Genomic DNA, 8,064 nt, shown 5'->3' on the forward strand with positions numbered 1-8,064 from the left:
GTAGGGAAAAGGTCATTGTGTTTGTTTTATTTGTTTCATAAGGACACTTGAGTTCATGATTTTAATGATTATTTTATTGTATTTTCGGGTTTACATGACAGACAGTTGAATTCCTCAATTCCCCCTTCCCCCCGTCTCGTCCCGTCCCGAATTTTAACCATTCTCATCTGGTCACCCTATGCTAACGTGTCACTTGTAACATGTTGAATGTGAGCTGAAACTGCGCCACAACACAGAGTAGTACACAACTATAACTATATATAACTAAGGTCAGGTGCTGGTAGGCATAACGTTAACGTTAAATGGTGCATTACAATGTCTGAGAAAAGTATCTAAATTATTAGGAAATAAAAGTCCACAGAAATAAATAAATGTGGATTCATAAAATAAAAGTTCCATGAAATAAGTAAACGTAAAACCAATTTATTTATTTAACTAATAGATTCATTTTTATATGAATATTTACATGTATTTATATTTTTATGTATTTATTGCCTCATTTATTTAGTTCAGGATGTATTTCAAAGGCATATTTATTTATTTATTTATTCATTTATTTAATATTGATTAAAATGACATTCCTTACAAAATAACTAAATATAAGGAGACATTAATTCACATTGCATGATTGAATGATATATAGAGGGTGAGAAAGTCGTTTTGCAAACTAAAGGTACCAGTGTTTTTTTCGTTGCACTTTGCAATAATAATAATTTAAAGCAATAATTGAGAAAACATACAACAGATTAATCTTTAATAAGTCTCCTCAAGAAACCACTTGAATGCATAGATTTCATGTTTCTTTTCACTGGACTTTTGCGTCATCAGACACAAAGCTTTAAGCTACTTTAAACGAACTAATTCCTCGTAATACCTTCATAATTCCTACCTTTTCTATAATCCTGCCGATCCATATAAGAGGGTCAGAGCTTATAGTAATGGGTGAAGGATTAAATTGGGGATTTCTCTTCCTGGAGATGGCACATGGGGGATTGACTGAGTCAGGGGAGAGCGAAGAGGCCGGGCCGCACGGTTAAGAGCCGAGATGTTGAGTCCTGCAGGAAGGGAGACGTACGGGAGTAGCTTCTCCTCGCGCCGTCTCCCTCCCTAATGCCGTCTAATGTGAGAGCTTATGGCGAGGGGAAGACGGAGAAAGAGCTGTTAAAAGGAAAGACACAGGGATTTCAAATCTCAGGGCCTTTTATTTTGAAAACCACAAGGCTATACTATCAGGCTACAGCGCTGTTACAAGTACAACTCCTGCAGTGAAAATGTTCCTTCAGTAAAAGTCTGTAAGTATCATCAGGAAAATGTAGTTAAAGTATTAAAACATTGTAGAAAGTGTAAAGGATCCAAACAGTTGTGTGGTTAATGGTCTACACACACACACACACACACACACACACACACACATATACACACATACACACACACACACACACACACACACAGAGATACACACACACATATACACACACACACACACACACACACAATTAATATGGTCTACTGTGTGTGTGTGTGTGTGTGTGTGTGTGTGTGTGTGTGTGTGTTTTGTGAGCAGTAATCTTAATGTGTAAAGTAACTAGTAACTAAAGCTGTAACAGATGAATGTAGTGGAGTAACTACAGTAACTAGTAACTAAAGCTGTAACAGATGAATGTAGTGGAGTAAAAAGTACAATATTTCTCTCTGAAATGTAGCGGAGTAGAAGTAGAAAGTGGCATGAAAAGAACAGACTCAAGTAAAGTAAAAGTACCTCAACATTTGGACTGAAGTACAGTAGTGGAGTAGATGTACTTAGTTACTGTTTATAGGGCTGCAACTAACGATTATTTTCTGGATGAATGGATTAGTAGTCCGGTCTCTTAAATGTCAGAAAATGGTGAAAAATGTGGATCAGAGTTCCCAAAAAGCCCAAGATGACGTCCTCTAATGTCTTGTTTTGGCCCCAACTCAAAGATCTTCAGTTTCCTGTCCCAGAGGAGAGAAGAGACTAGAACATATTCATATTTAAGGAGCTGACATCAGAGTAGTTTTGACTAGGGTTGGGTACGATTTTTACGATTCCGATTCCTAACCCGATTCTTGAAAAAACTGAAAAATGACATCAAAGATGTAATATGTGTACTAGCGATCCCGTGCAGTGAATGGTTAGGTTAGGTTAGGTCAGGTTACTTCATTAGTACCCGTAGGTAAACTAGTTTTACAATCTAAGAGGCAGGACATCCTTAAAACTTTGTAGACCACAACATAACATGCAACACACACAACATTAAAACATATAAAAACAGGTAGTAAAACATAGATAAAAAGGAATAGAAAATAGCATGACCAAAGTGCTTGTGCGTTTTGTGCAAATAATTTTACCGTTTGTTTAACAGAGTGATTGCCGCTGGTACAAGATCTTTAAATCTTGTAGTTCTGTAACCAGGAACTCTTAGCCTCCGTCCAGAGGGGAGATACTGGAAGTCCCTATTCAGAGGGTGTAGGCTATCTTCTTTGATAGCCATAGCTATCCACTGTAGTAGTGTAGCATACAGGGATGGGGGGTGCAGCTGGGACTTACTCAGCTTACTTGACCATTTCTTATTGGTTCGGTTAATATGCTTTTACGTGCGTTTTGGTGAGCACAGAGGGAAGATATGGCATTTTAAAAGTAGCCTACATTTACGGTAGCTAGCTAACAGTAGACTACAGAGAAAGGGGGATATTTTTCCGTCCGTTGCTTCCTGTAGTTCTACTAGAACATAAGGTCAGTTTCAGCAGATATGACAGAAAGGTAGTTTTATAAATGTTATACTGCACCTTTAAAAGCCGTTCTAAATAATAACTAAGTTTGGAGTTTGGATCTAAAAAGAGATATGTCTGTAATAGTGTGGTTATCAAAATAGTTTGGCATTTAATCTTCGCACCTTCATGTTGTTTATAAAATGTTTAGTTTTAGACGCTGCTATTAGGTCTCTGTATGAAGACGCCTAATGTCTTCAAACCAGCGCTGAAGATCTTTTCGTGCTGATCTTAATTTCTATCATTTTACACGGGCTCGGGCCGGGCTCGGGCTCGGGCCGGGCTCGGGCCGGGCTCGGGCCGGGCTCGGGCCAGGTGATGCGTGTAAATGTATGCTGAGGAGGTGAAATGGAGGCTGGCCTCTGGAGGACTTATTTTATTTCTATATTCCAACTTCTAAGTGGCCGATAGCCTCCGTTAGTCACGAATACATTATGTTAAAACATGTAGAAATTACTCCTTCTTGAAAGAGCTGTGTGTGTGCACATTTGAATAGTGTCTGTAAACTGTAAACAGTTTTGGGCTTTTAAAAAGCTGTCAATCAAAATGTACTTGTCGGGCTCGGGCCGAATTCTGTCGGGGCGAACTTTTAAGGCCCGTTTACAGCTCTATACTTCAAACCAGACGCTTTTCTGTCTGTCTTTCTTTCTCCACATCCGTGCCTTTTTGAAAAGCGTGTGGTATTTCACATGCCGAGGTGTTTGATAGCGGGAATCACTCTCTTTCATGTAGTCTCTCTTTCAGTGCAGAGGAGCTCGGCGGTTGTTCTCCAAACGTTTGATTCCAGGGCCTTGAAGACGCGAGGGCAGAGGGATGTGAAGACTGCTTATCTCTTCCTGACACAGCCAATCATGTCACAGGATGACAGTCCTCCCCCCTCCCTCTCCCCGTCCTTTCTGTCTCTCTCCGTTCTGTTTTCTACTGCTGCAACTAATGATTGTTTCCATTGTCCATTAATCTGTGGATTATCTTCTGGATGAATGGGTTAGTTGTTTGGTCTCTAAAATGTCAGAAGAGGGTGAAAGATGTTGGTGTACGTTGCAGCTTTACGGTAGATGTGGCATCTTCAGAAGATGGAGATTTAGATCTGCCAAAGGTCCCATGGCATGAAAATGTCACTTTATGAGGTTTTTTAACATTAATATGAGTTCCCCCAGCCTGCCTATGGTCCCCCAGTGACTAGAAATGGTGATAGGTGTAAACCGAGCCCTGGGTATCCTGCTCTGCCTTTGAGAAAATGAAAGCTCAGATGGGCCAATCAGGAATCTTCCCTTTATGACGTCATAAGGGGAAAGGTTACCTCCCCTTTCTCTGCTTTGCCCGCCCAGAGAATTTGGCCCACCCATGAGAGAGAGAGAGAGACATCATGGCTTGCAAACGAGCGAAGCATGGCAGTTGGTTAAGGCCACCCCCCCCCCCTCCACCTTGCCCCCCCCTCTCTCCTCCTCAATAGCATTTAAGGCTACAGACACAGAAATACCACATCCTAAGGAAAGATCATTGTGGGACTGGCTCTAGTGGCTGTAATTCTGCACCAAGGCTGAATTTAGGGAAAGAGACTTCAGATACAGTATTAGGGGACCACTAAGGCCTATATAAAGAGACTTCAGATACAGTATTAGGGGACCACTAAGGTCTATATAAAGAGACTTCAGATACAGTATTAGAGGACCACTAAGGTCTATATAAAGAGACTTCATAAACATTGGTTACCTGTGCAAGCCGGGGCTGCTGTTGACTTATAAAGTCCTAAAAGGACTTGTGCTTGCCTACCTAAGTGAGCTACTTACACCATATATCCCAGCACGCCCCCTTCGTTCTATGGATGCTGGTCTCCTGAACATCCCAAATATAAAAAAAATATTAGCTGGTCACCGGCTTTGCCTTTGGTTGCACCCACCCTCTGGAATGGTCTTCCATCCAACGTTAGGGAGGCAGGCTCAGTCGATATCTTTTAAACCCAAACCCTTGTTTTATTGTTTATTTTATTATGCAGTATCCTTCGTTGTTTTATTTCATGTTTTAACAATGTTAACCTGTGTTGTTCCAATTACAACCTGATCTCACAGACTTCCGTGAAATGAACACGGCCCTTTAACTCAAAATCTGTGGCAGTTTCACGGAATCGCAAAACATTTCGCGATGGGCCCATGGAAGAATTCTGTGAAATGAACACGGCTCCTTAAGTTAAGGAAAAGGTCGTGGGTGGGCTTATGCTTCCATGACACACGGGAAGAACTGGACGGAAAAGAAGAAAGAGACTTAACTGTCCGTCCACACCGCCGCCGACTTGAGCTGCAAAGAAGCTCTGGCCGCCCGGTCGAGGACGCTGGTCAGAAAGTCCGGGGAAGCTGTTTGAGGCTTTGGCCGCTCTGACGTAGCAGCATTCTATGTTCATCATGGAAAAAGATCAAGCAGCCACTGCACGGCCAATACACTGACACTAGAAACCTTTTATAAATGACATATATAATGACAGAATGTGTATTGGTTGTTGGTCGCAGCGGTGTCTGTTAGCAGTTAGCTCGCTCGTTAGCCGCTGAACCGCAGCAGCGTGCAGGCAGAGCGAGCAGCCGCCAGCTGTTGATCCGTGCAGGACTTCACCGTGAGCGGACTGTTTAGAGACCATGTGACCGGCAGGTAACGTTAACTGGTCCCTATACGCAAATATCATAAATGATAGGGAACCCAGCAACGGCCACGATGAGCTTCTCCTCCTTTTTCTCTGAACTAATGTTTTGGTAGGAACCAAAGTTTACATCGTATGTTTCTCTGGAATCAGCCAGCGTGAAGGACGTCTATATTCTGATTGGTTGCCGCTGAACCGCGTCATAGCTCATTACCATAAAGTTGACCTATTTTCAACTTTCTGATTGACGCTCTGGTCGCTCAAAACGCCCAAAACGCGATGCCGACAGATTTTCCGCTCCTTGCAGCTGAGAGAAGCAGCTTCCATTGAAGATGAATGACTTCCTGTATCTTTAGAAGTCGGCGGCGGTGTGGACGGACAGTCAGGAAACTTGACATGCGGTACCTGATCCCCGGTCTCCTGGTGAAAGTCCTGTGTTTGACCCATCCACCCCTCCAACCAACGTCCTTACATCTGAACAGGGAGCTGTGGATTTTTGTAAATCTCTCTCCAGGCTGTAGGTGGAGCCAGAGGAGCTGGATTTATTTTAATGACCTACTTCCTGTAGTTCTACTAGAACATAGGGTCAGTTTCAGCAGATATGACAGAAAGGTAGTTTTATAATTAAATTATTAAATTAAATATTACCTAGTGCATCTTTAACCATGTGTTGTTCCAATCATATTTCTTTTTGTGTTGTTGATTTTATATTTAATAGTTAAGTTTGCTTTTTACATGGGCTAAATTGTTTGAGAAAACGATTTATTGAGAATCAAGATCGATTATTTTAATCCTTTTACGAACAAAAATAGTGACAAAAACATTTTCTAGTTCCATTCGCTGCTTCTCATTGTCAGTGTTGTCTCTGGGTTTATCAGAAGACTTAGACCTTCGTTTACACGCTAACGGGGAATTCTCCTCTGAAAACGGTTCTTTATAAAACATCCGGCCAGAGTGGAGATTTTGGAGAACTTAGTTTGCACGTTAGCATGTAAACTGAGACAAACGGAGGTTTAGGCAGCAGAGGAAGTGAGGAAGAGGAGAGAGAGGAAATGATTCCTTGCTGTTGTTGCTATTTTCTGGATTCTGATTGGCTAACGTGGGCTGGAGCTTCCCGTTACACTGCCACCTACAGGTCTGGCGTGCTCTTGACGGCATATATACACGGGGACGTGTAAACGGACACTTTTCTGAAAACTGACAGCTGTGCACAATGTTATTTTTGAAAACGGAGAGGTTGAAATGTCCATTTATGAAAATAGCCGGCCACGTGGAAACGTAGGGTTAGGTGCGCATATTTGGCGGAGGGGTTTAAGGGTCTTTCTTCAAGAAAATTTGATATTTTCAATTAAAAAAATGCATTTTGACATTATTTTGGACCGTTATTATTACCATATCTGTGTCTAAAACTTTGGAAAACCTAAAGCACATAATACATAAAACACTCAAAAACGTTGCTAAAGAAGTCCAACTACAATCATTAGAAGTGAGGAAAGTCTTTCAGTAAGTTTGATGCTGTTTTTTGCTGTTTTTGGCACTTTTTTTGTCGCATTTTACATTCATTCAGGTTCAGATGTTGCCAAAAATGTCTTGGGTGCTGCACCTGAGACTTATTATGGGGGCGGGGGACCCTGTCTTTTTCATATCTAGAGCTGCAACTGATGGTTATTTTCATTGTCCATTCATCTGTTGATTATTTTCTGGATGAATGGATTAGTAGTTTGGTCTCTAAAATGTCAGAAAATGGTGAAAAATGTGGATCAGAGTTCCCCAAAAAGCCCAAGATGACGTCCTCAAATGTCTTGTTTTCTCCACAACTAAAAAATATTCAGTTTCCTGTCCCAGAGGAGAGAAGACACTAGAAGATATTCATATTTAACAAGCTGACATAACAGACGTTAGACTCTTTATTTCATAAAAAATGACTCAAACCAATTAATCGATTATCAAAATAGTTGGCGATTAATCGATTCATCTTTGCAGCTGTGGTCACATAGATACAGTACATTAAAGGAACACGCCGACTTATTGGGACTTATTCCCCGTATCCCCCAGAGTCAGATAAGTCCAGACATACCCTTCTCATCTCTGTGCGTGTTGTAACTCTGTCTGATGCAGGTAACTGGCTCCACTAGCCTAGCTTAGCACAGATCCTGGAGGTAACCAGCTCCATCTAGCCTAGCTTAGCACAGATCCTGGAGGTAACCGGCTCCATCTAGCCTAGCTTAGCACAGATCCTGGAGGTAACCGGCTCCATCTAGCCTAGCTTAGCACAGATCCTGGAGGTAACCAGCTCCATCTAGCCTAGCTTAGCACAGATCCTGGAGGTAACTGGCTCCATCTAGCCTACTGCTCCCAATAAGTGACAAAATAACGCCAACATGTTCCTATTTACATGTTGTGATTTGTAGAGTCACAGGGTGTACAAATAACAAGGTCACATGACACACAGCCATCTTCTAACCGTATACATACTGGAAACTATATTCTCAGAAGGCGAAGCACTGCTACTTCTGCTACTTGGGTGGAGTGATTTGCTCGGAGCAGAGAGTAGCAACGGTGCTTTCCAGGTGCTGCGAGCAAATCCCTCCGCCCAAGTAGCAGAAGTAGCAGTGCCTTTCTGAGAATAGTTGCCGTGTTCCTTT

This window comes from Sander lucioperca, chromosome 21, assembly GCF_008315115.2.
Source record: "Sander lucioperca isolate FBNREF2018 chromosome 21, SLUC_FBN_1.2, whole genome shotgun sequence".
NCBI classification, from domain to species: Eukaryota; Metazoa; Chordata; class Actinopteri; order Perciformes; family Percidae; genus Sander; species Sander lucioperca.